This window comes from Choloepus didactylus, chromosome 1 (assembly GCF_015220235.1).
Source record: "Choloepus didactylus isolate mChoDid1 chromosome 1, mChoDid1.pri, whole genome shotgun sequence".
In the NCBI taxonomy this organism is placed as follows: domain Eukaryota; kingdom Metazoa; phylum Chordata; class Mammalia; order Pilosa; family Megalonychidae; genus Choloepus; species Choloepus didactylus.
This window is the reverse complement of record NC_051307.1, coordinates 239,712,443-239,722,700: the sequence shown is the minus strand read 5'-3', so window position 1 is coordinate 239,722,700 and position 10,258 is coordinate 239,712,443.

Genomic DNA, 10,258 nt, shown 5'->3' with positions numbered 1-10,258 from the left:
CAGTGAACTGCACAACACAGCTCAGGGAGAAAAATAATGACAGATTTGAGGACAGTAGGTATTATCTATACATAGTGGCAAAAGCCAACATGACTCCTCTGGTCTGTGAGGAAGGTGATGGGCATGTTCGTATGTGAAAGAGATGGAGGACTACTAACTTAGGAATATTGCAGTTGCAGGTGACAGAAACTGAACTCAACCTGGCTTACACAAGAAAAGGGGGTGAAGGGGAAGAATGTCACTTTGCTCTATAATAATAGGCGTTAGGCACAGGTGGATCCAGGGCCTCAAATGATGTCATCAAGACTCAAATGCTTTCTCCAGTCGGCTTTCTTCTATTCTCAGGCAGTCTGTTTTATCATGAAGACACCAGCTTAGTTACCCCAGTGAAAAGAAAACACCTCTTTCTTAACAGTTCTTACAGAAGTCAAGATTACATCTAATCGGGTCATGTGCAAGTTTCAGGAACTGTTTACCCCACCTAAACTACAAGGACTAAAGGTGGAAGAGGATTGGGTCCCCAAAGGAAAACTGGGGTGCTATTGCCAGAAAAGAGTGGCATGGGTACCAAGCAAGAAAAAACAATGTTTTCTACCCTTTAATCACCCAGACTATTTGGAATGTTCCCAAAAGGTGGTACTGCCCCTGTCCTAGTAGGAACTCAGTCTGTAAACATCAGATTTTTTACAGTGTGTCCAGTGCCATGCTAGATATTTTCAGATCTTTCTACTCAATCAACATTTATTGACCAACTGCCTACCCTGTGCCAGGAACTGTGTACAAGTGCATTCCTAGACCTTAAAAGCTCAGCCTGGTGGTGACCCGGCAGTGACCTCAGGGTGACCTGAGGGAGGCTGAAAAATGCCTGTCCTAGTTTGCTAATGCTGCAGAATGCAAAACACCAGAGATGGATAAGCTTTTATAAAACGGGGGTTTATTTCACTACACAATTACAGTCTTAAGGCCACAAAGTGTCCAAGGTAACATATCAGCAATCGGGTACCCTCACCAGACGATGGCCAATGGCCTCCGGAAAACCTCTGCTAGCTAGGAAGGCAGCTGGCATCTGCTCCAAAGCTCCGGCCTCAAAACGGCTTTCTCCCAGGACGTTCCTCTCTAGCAAGCTTGCTCCTCTTCAAAACATCACTCCCAGCTGCACTCTCTTCCTCCCCCCGAGTCAGCTCATTTATGTAGCTCCACCGATCAAGGCCCACCCTGAATGGGCGGGGCCACACCTCCATGAGAACATCTCATCAGAATCATTGCCCACAGCTGGGTGGGGCACATTCCAAGCAAATCCAACCATCACCAAAACGCCTGCCCCACACAAAACCACAAAGATAATGGCATTTGGGGAACACAATACACTCAAACCGGCACATTCCACCCCCTGAACCCCAAAATGACATTATCTTTCCAAATACAAAATATATTCATTCCATCACAATATCACAAAAACTTAAATCATTTCAGTAACAAAAGTTAAGTACAAAATCCCATCAAAATCAGTTTAGGCTTGGTCAGTTCTAAGGCATAATTCCCCTCTAGCTGTGGATCTGTGAACCTAGAACAAGTTATGTGCTTCCAATATACAAAGGAGAGACATTCATAGGATAAACATTTCCATTGCCATAAGGAGAAACAGTAAGGAAAACAGGGTTAACAGGAGCAAAACAGTTCCTAAAACCTGCAGGACAAACTCCATTAGATTTCAAAGTCCGAGAGTCATTTACAGAACAATGTTGCATCCTTGGGGCTTGAGAGAGCGGGAGCCTAACCCTTCCTAAGGGCCTTTTCAGCAGCCCTTTCCTCTCCAAACACTTAGGTGAGTGCTCCAATATATCCACACATTGGGGAGACCACCTTCTCGGCCCCACCCTCCTCAAACATCAGGGCAGCTCCCGGATTCCCTTCCATCTCCAGGGCACACGCTCAACCCCTTCAGAACAGTGTGGTGGCAGCCAGGCTCTCCCCGATTCCCTGGGAATGTGCTCCACCCTCTTTGGGGCTTGGGGTGGCAGGACATTTCCTGAGCAACAAGGCGGAAAGCCCGCCCTCGACCTCCAGGGCAAACTCACCCTTTCCCTGTGTGTGGGCTGCTCCGCTCTCTCAGCCCTAGACCTCCTGACTCCAGACCTCAACCTCCATGGCTCTGTCTTTGAAGAGATTTTTCCTTTAATTTTTTCCTTGTCTGTCTCCTCCAGTCCAGACCGGCAATGGCGCTGTCTATAAAGATCTCGCAAAAATTCTGTTGGCTTTGCATGAAGCATGCAGGGGTCAAAGCCATCAGACAATAGGACTTTCCACAAATCCTTTCTGGATAATTCCATCTCCAATCCTGGCTTGTACTGAAATGGCGGCTGGGTTCCATGTTTGGTTACATCCTCACGTTGGGCTGTAGCTTCTGGGATTCCACCCCCTGGAAGCTCGTAATTTTCCAAGCCATCAGCTTCTGGTTTCTTGGAACCCAAGAGTTCAGTTCTAAGTTTATCTCTCTCTGCTCGCATTTTACTATAAGCTGCAAGGAGAAGCCAGGGTATATCTTCCACACATAGTCTGGAGATCTCCTCAGCTAAGTATTCCAGGTTGTCACTTTTAAATTCTTCCTTCAATCTGACACCAGGACTCAATTTTGCCAAATTCTCTGCCACTTTAAAACAAGGAACGCCTTTCTTCCAGTTTGCAACAACACATTCATCATTTCTGCTCAAGTCCTCATCAGAAGTATCTTTAGACTCCATATTTCCATAAACAGTCTCTTTAAAGCAGTTTTGGCCTTTTCTATCAAGCTCGTCCCAATTCTTCCAGAATCTTCCCCTTATCCATTTAAAAAGCTGTTCCAACATGTTTGGTATTTGCAAACTCAGCAGCAAAAGCACCCCACTCTCGGTACCAAAATCTGTCCTAGTTTGCTAATGCTGCAGAATGCAAAACACCAGAGATGGATAAGCTTTTATAAAACGGGGGTTTATTTCACTACACAATTACAGTCTTAAGGCCACAAAGTGTCCAAGGTAACACATCAGCAATCGGGTACCCTCACCGGAGGATGGCCAATGGCCTCCGGAAAACCTCTGCTAGCTAGGAAGGCAGCTGGCATCTGCTCCAAAGCTCCGGCCTCAAAACGGCTTTCTCCCAGGACGTTCCTCTCCAGCAAGCTTGCTTCTCTTCAAAACATCACTCCCAGCTGCACTCTCTTTCCTCTTTGAGTCGGCTCATTTATATAGCTCCACCTATCAAGGCCCACCCTGAATGGGCGGGGCCACACCTCCATGAGAACATCTCATCAGAATCATTGCCCACAGCTGGGTGGGGCACATTCCAAGCAAATCCAACCATCACCAAAACGCCTGCCCCACACAAAACCACAAAGATAATGGCATTTGGGGGACACAATACACTCAAACCGGCACAATGCCTAACCAGCCTGGGGGTCAGGGAAGGCTTCCTAGCAGAAGTGTCACCTCAAATGAGGGGTGAAGGATTAAAAGGAATTAGCCAGGGAGATATACAAAGAAAAACTATTCCAGGCAGAGCCTATAGTGCATATAAGATCCCAAAGCAAAGGAAGTGGTGTTTTCAAGGATCTAAAACAAGACACGCATGAAGTGTAGAGAGTAAAAATACATGATGAACATTAGGTTGTACACTTTAAACGGGTAAATGGTATGTGAACTGTATCATAATCAAGTTGTTATTCTGAAAAAAAGATATGATGAGGCATCAGGAGGGCAGAGGTGCTTGTAAGTTGTCCTTCAAGAGACTGAACTTGATCCTGACAGCCACACAGCAGGGAGCCCTTGGGAGGGACTGATGTGAAGAGATTTGCTGCTATGTGGAGAGTGGAATAGAGGAAGCAAAAGAGGGTATGGAAGTGTGGGAGTGAGAGTGAGAGATGGCAGTGAGACCAGAGGATGGAGCTGAGGGCCATTTAGATAATTAGCTCCTGCTGTATTGAACTAATTCACTGTGTGGCTTTGCATAAAACATTTCCCTTCTCTGGGCCTCTGTCTCTCCATCTGTCAAAAAGGGATTGTATGCTGCAGCCACTTTGGAAAACAGTATGACTCAGCAACTCCACTTCTAGGTATATACCCAAGAGAATTGAAAACACCCATACAAAAACTGGTACATGAATGTTCATAGCAGCATTATTCATAATAGTCCATCAGTAGACAAATGGATTAACAGAATGTGCTCTATGCATACAATGGAATATTATTCCACCATAAAAATGAAGTTCTACATGCTGCAACATGGATGAACCTTGAAGTCATTAAGCTAAGTGAAAAGAAGCCAGCCACCAAAGACCACATATTATATGATCCCATTTTTTATGATAGGTCCCAGAATAGGGACAGAATGAAGATGAGTGGTGGCCTAGGGCTGAGGGGAAGAGAAAGTGGGGAATGACTGCTAATGGGTACAGGCTTTCTTTGGAGGTCAATAAAAATTTTCCAAAGTTGAACGTGGTGATAGTTGCACAATTCTGTGAATATGCTAAAAATTATAAAAACTGAATAGTACACTTTAAATGGATAAATTTTGTGGTCTGTGAATTAATAAAGCTGTCAGGGGGTGGGGTGTTCAGACTTAAGAGTTCATGGGAGCCAGCCATGAATGTCAAGATCTGCCACATTCAAGGCTATGAGAGGCTCTTGTAGGCTGTTCAGTCTGCAGATGGAGAAGATCAAGGAGACACCTGGGACTGCTGAGTGCAGAGGAGTCTGGGAGTCAGTGATGGGTTCCTGAGCCTCTCTGTGCCTTATCTCACCCTTCCTCCCCTCCTGCTAGCCTTGCTCTCACCCTGGCCCCACCACCCCATCTCCCTTCCAGGTCCCCTGGCTCCTCTTCCTCACAGGAGCAGCCTGGGAAGATGAGCAGGGGGTCAGAAACCTGGCCTCTGGAACAGTGCCCCTTCCAAGATGGGCAAATACCTAAGAAATAAAAAACTTCATTTCTGTAATCAGCTCAACAAAATGGTTGAGCCATCCCTGTGCAAACTTTTCCTTTCTCCTGTTCCTCTGTGAATCTCTTTCATTTCTATTTGTATGGAAAACGTGTCTCCATATGAGTAGAGAGAATAGAATAATGAACTCCCATGTACCCATTGCCCTACTTCAATAATTATCAATATTTTGCCAATCTTCTTTCATAAAACTCCCAAATTCATTTTTTTTTTTTTTGGCTGGGTTATTTTAAAAGTAAGTCCAAGATATATCATTTCAAACAAATATTTCTGTAGGTATCTGTAACAAAGATTTTTTAAAACATAATTCACATTACCATTATCTCATAATAGAGACACAATTATTCTTTAATATTTTCTAAAACCCAATCCATGTTCAGATTTCCCCAGTTGTCTTAAAACGTCTTTTTACAGTTGGTTTGTTTGAATGAGGATTCCAACAAGGTCCCCACATGACATTTGGTTGCTATGTCTTCTTAAATCCCTTTAATAACAACTTCCCCTTGTTCAGTTTGCTAATGCTGCCTTATGCAAAATAAAAATTGGCTTTTATAAAGTGGGTTTATTTGGTTACAAAGTTACAGTCTTAAGAGCATGCAAACAAAAGTAGGGTACCTTCAATGAAGAACACCGATGGCGTCTGGAAAACCTCTGTTAACTGGGAAGGCACGTGGCTGGCATCTGCTTGCTCCTAGGTTGCGTTTCAAAATGGCATTCTCCAAAACTTCTCTCTGAACTACAGCTGTTCTGAAGGCCTTCTGTTTGTGAGCTTTTATAGGGCTCCAGTTAACTAATCAAGACCCACGCTGAATGGGTGGGGCCATACCTCTGTGGAAATAATCTAATCAAAGGTATTACCCACAGTTGGATGGGTCATCCTAATCCAAAGAAACAGCCTAATCCAAAGATTCCAACCTAATGGACACTAACACGTAGATACGTCTGCCCCCAAAAGATTGCATTAAGGAACATGGCTGTTTTGGGGAACATAATATATCCAAACAGGCATACCTCTCCCCCTTTTTTCTCAAGCCATATTTGTTGAAGAAACCATGTTGTTTGCCCTGTAGAATGCTGTGAATCTTTTTGAAAGTATTCTTATCTGAGGGAGGAATCAAATTTCAAATTGTTTTTCACCTCAAGAAAAGACTAAGGAAGATGAATTAGTGATAGATGCCTAGGAGACTAAGCAAATGAAAAACCAGGCAATACTTACCCCAGAAAAAACAAAATACCTAGGAAATGAATTATAATCGCAGTACACTTCATGAATCAGCTTGAATAATTGTTTCATGGTTCCAATATTATAAATCCAGAATAATGATACAAACAAAAATGGTAGAGGAAAATGTGGAAAGCAATGCAAGAACTAAATTTTCATATTCCTTAGTTGTCATCAATAGTTAATGTCTAAAACTGAAAAACAATTTCCAAATAGTATTATAAGTCTGATGCTTAGAAAATAGATGTAAATACCAGAAGAAATAGCTTAGAAGAGTTGAAAATGATTGCCTCTAGAAAGGCAGAATTGGGAGTGAGAGGAATTGGGTCAGGGACTGTTGATTTTAAAATATGTATCAGAATTATGAATGAAAAATAACTTTTTTTAAAAAAAGCTTGGTGGCTGCTAGAAGCTGAGATAGAATGGGTTAAGACTCCGGGAACACTGGAGACTCAATTTAGCGGGTTTGGTGAAAGAGTGTAATTCCACGTGCACCCGTCAGAATCCAGGGCAGCAGACAGAGCCCAGAAAAGCTTCTCCAGGCTGCACCATCTCCCACCTGTTCTGCCTTTTGTTTATTTGCTCGAGCCTGCCTGAGAGACCCGGCCAGAATGAAAATGCCAGCTAATTGTCCTGGGCATTGTCTGAACAGAATTCTTCATTGCCAGTCACATCACTTTTGCCATTTCCTCCTTTGTCCCTTTTGTTGGGAGATTCCAAAGTACTTTTCGGTATGAGTTCCTAACAATTCTCAACTATGTTGTCCTGAAGTCTCTTCAACAAAGAGATCCAAGTTGGAGGGCTTTATTTTCATAGACTCTGTTAACTCCTAACACAGCAAGGGCCACCTGAAAAGCCTGGGGTTTTCTTCTCCCCTTCCCCCCACCCCTCTCTGAGATTTTTCCAAAGGGACAGGATGGTGCCATCATTGTTAATAAGGACACTGGCTCTAGATAACACTTGTGGCTTGGCCTCTTATTTTGCTCCATGACCTTGAACAAATTACTTAACCATTTTGGTCTTCAGCTTCCCAGCTGTAAAATGGAAAGCATAAAAAAAAAAAAAAAATTGTTGCGAAGACTTAAAAAGAATAATGCATGTGAGGTATAGCATAATTCCTGGAAGACGGTGCTTGGTAAACAGGAGCTATGGACATACACTTGGAATCACTGTCCATATACCCCCACCATCCAAGAGCCTCCAGGATGATTCTGGAGCTCCTTTGGGAGCCAGGATACTCCCTACCTACACCTGGCACCCCATATTCCCCACTTACATCACTGCCTCTCCCAGCCAGTCTCCTCTTTCTGAAGGATCAGCTTTCCTCTTGGTCACTGGTCAAAGGGATCATAATCTCTCTCACCTTTATCTGGCATCTCAGAAGCCCTGCCAATCAGAGGTTTGGAAACGTGACGGGATTAGGGCTCCTGGCTCCAAAGAGGGCAGCCAGTGAGCAGCCGGGTGGCCCTGTGTGGCTGGGTGCGGAGGAATACTAGGCCAGTGAGACTTTGGGCGGGGGGAGTGGGTTGTCCTAGCACACATACGCCCGCCGTCCTCAGAGGAAACTGAGGAAGGGAACAAGACCGGTTCTGAGCAGTTCTGAAGGAATCTCAGCATCTCCAAGAGGAGGTTCACCAGAGAGTTCAGAGGAGGCAGTGAGAGGAGGGACCTGGAGTCCTCAGCTTCTGTAGTGGGTTCCTAGGCTAACCGTCCCACCAAGACTGCCCACAGGAGGAAAGAGGTGGGTTCCCCAAAGGGAGACAGGATGCTACAGGAAGGGGAATGGCTCTTGGACACCCCCCCAATCTAATTATCTATTATATATAAAATGAGGATCCAGATAACTCCCCACAAGTTTAGAACAACCAGCTAGATCTAACCAGATGAAATCAACAATAAACAAAGGTAAAATTTTACACCAAGTGTCAAGAAACCAGTTTTACAGAGAGACATGGGAAAGGCCTGGTGGATCAAGCTTGGGCAACAAAGTGATGTGGCTGCCGGAAACATTATTTCAGCATGAGGTCGTATTAATGGTGGAGTACCATTTAGGACGTGGAAGGTGAACATTCCGCTCTATTTCCAACTCTCTCAATTCCAAGAGCCATACTTTTTAAGGGGGGCACTGATGAGCTGGTAAGAAGAAAACAGGACAATAGTATGAGCCCAGAATCCTGTCCTACAGGGATAGGCTGAAAGAACTGGGAGTGTTTGGCCTGGAGGGAGAAGACTGGAGAAATGAGAGCTGTCTTTACAATTCTGAAGGGGCTCCCATGGCGAAAACATTAGAGCAGGTCAGATGATACAGTGAAATGGAAAAGCCCACACCCTCAACCCAAGTCTGAAAAGCTGAATCCAGCCCCATCATTTTCTAGCTATTAGAGACTGAGTACTTCAAACTGCAACACATCAGACAAAGCCAACGGCTGATTTTTGCTTTTCTGTGAGAACCCCTGGGAGGGAGATTGCAGTTCAACCAGAGGAAGAATTTTCTTTGTTTTTCTTTCATTTTGTTGGGGTTTTTAAATGATAGTTATCATCCTTACCTCTGGTCACAAAAGAAATACATGGCTATGTAGAATATTGGGAAACAAAAGCCAAATTAGATAAAAATCACATAATCATTATTAGCCTAATATTTATGTGTAGACTATATATATTTTTAACAAAAATGGGGGTCATTCAAATAATTATCTGAGTAAGAATATCAGCATGGAAGGATGTAAATAACTGGCATATAAAGCTATTTATCACACTATTGTTTCTTGTATGGGAAAAAAAAAAAGCAATAAACTACCTGATTATCCATCAGTTGGGGAATGTTTGAGTAAATGACGTTACAGCCACACCATGCAATCCTATGCAGCTGGTTGAAAGAAGAGGTGGAGCTACTATATATTGCCTTCAAAATGTTTCCAATATAACACTTAAAAATGATAAAAATGGAATATTTTGTTACATATATATATGCTGCCATAATAAAAATTTAAATTAAAAAATAACTAGAAAAAATGTTTTCAATGTAAATTACTTAAAAACATTATAAAAATATAATGTTATTCCATTTTCATAATAGAATCACATTTTATAGTACATGCACATGCATATTTTTATAAGCAAAGGAATGGTACATCTGAGGGGCAAAATCAGAGAGGCTAAGAGTAAGACAATAAACTTATTCTTCATACATTTCTGTGTTGTTTGAATTGGGACAATGAGTGTGTATATTCTTTTATTATACCTGGAATTCTTTTATTAAAAATTTCATTGTGATAACATATATACAACATTAAACTTTCTCATTTAACCACTTTCAAGTGTACAATCCAGAGGCATTAATTACATTCACCATGTTATGCTACCATCACCACCATCCAACACCAAAACTTTTCCATCACCCCAAACAAAAACTCTGTACCAATTAAACATTAATTAATCATTCCCCACCCCAACCCTGGTAACCTGTACACTAGGTTATGTCTTTATGAATTTGCAGCATATATTATAAGACGAATGACAAATTAAAAAAAAACTAGTAACAGTCTATCTTGGACATTTTCTCCAGGCCATTGAAGATTCTACATCATTTTTAATGACCACATGTATTTCTTAATGAACTGAACCTATTGATGGACTTTTAGTCTGTCAGGAGGAGCTTTCCAAAGGGAGCATTTTGACATTTTGTCTATGAGACCTGAAAATGTGCAACTCATAGATCTAACCGTGCCCCAGTTAGGAAATTACCTGATGGGTACACCAGTGCACAAAGATACCTTTGCAAGAAAGGTCCCTGCCCCCATTGTGCCTGCAAGCAAAAGGCTGGAAGCAACCTAAATGTCCAACCACAGGGACCTGATAAATAAAAAGTATGGTTCGCCCACACGCTGGAATTTTCTACAGAGGATGCAAGAAATGAGGCAGATCTGTACATATTGTCGTGAAAAACGTGCCAGGATATGTTGCAAAGTTGAAGGGAAAAAAAAGGCAAGTTACAGAACAGTATGATCTCATTTCTATTTAAGATGTCTCTGCGACAGTGCATTGAAGGAAAAAAAAAAAAATCCGAA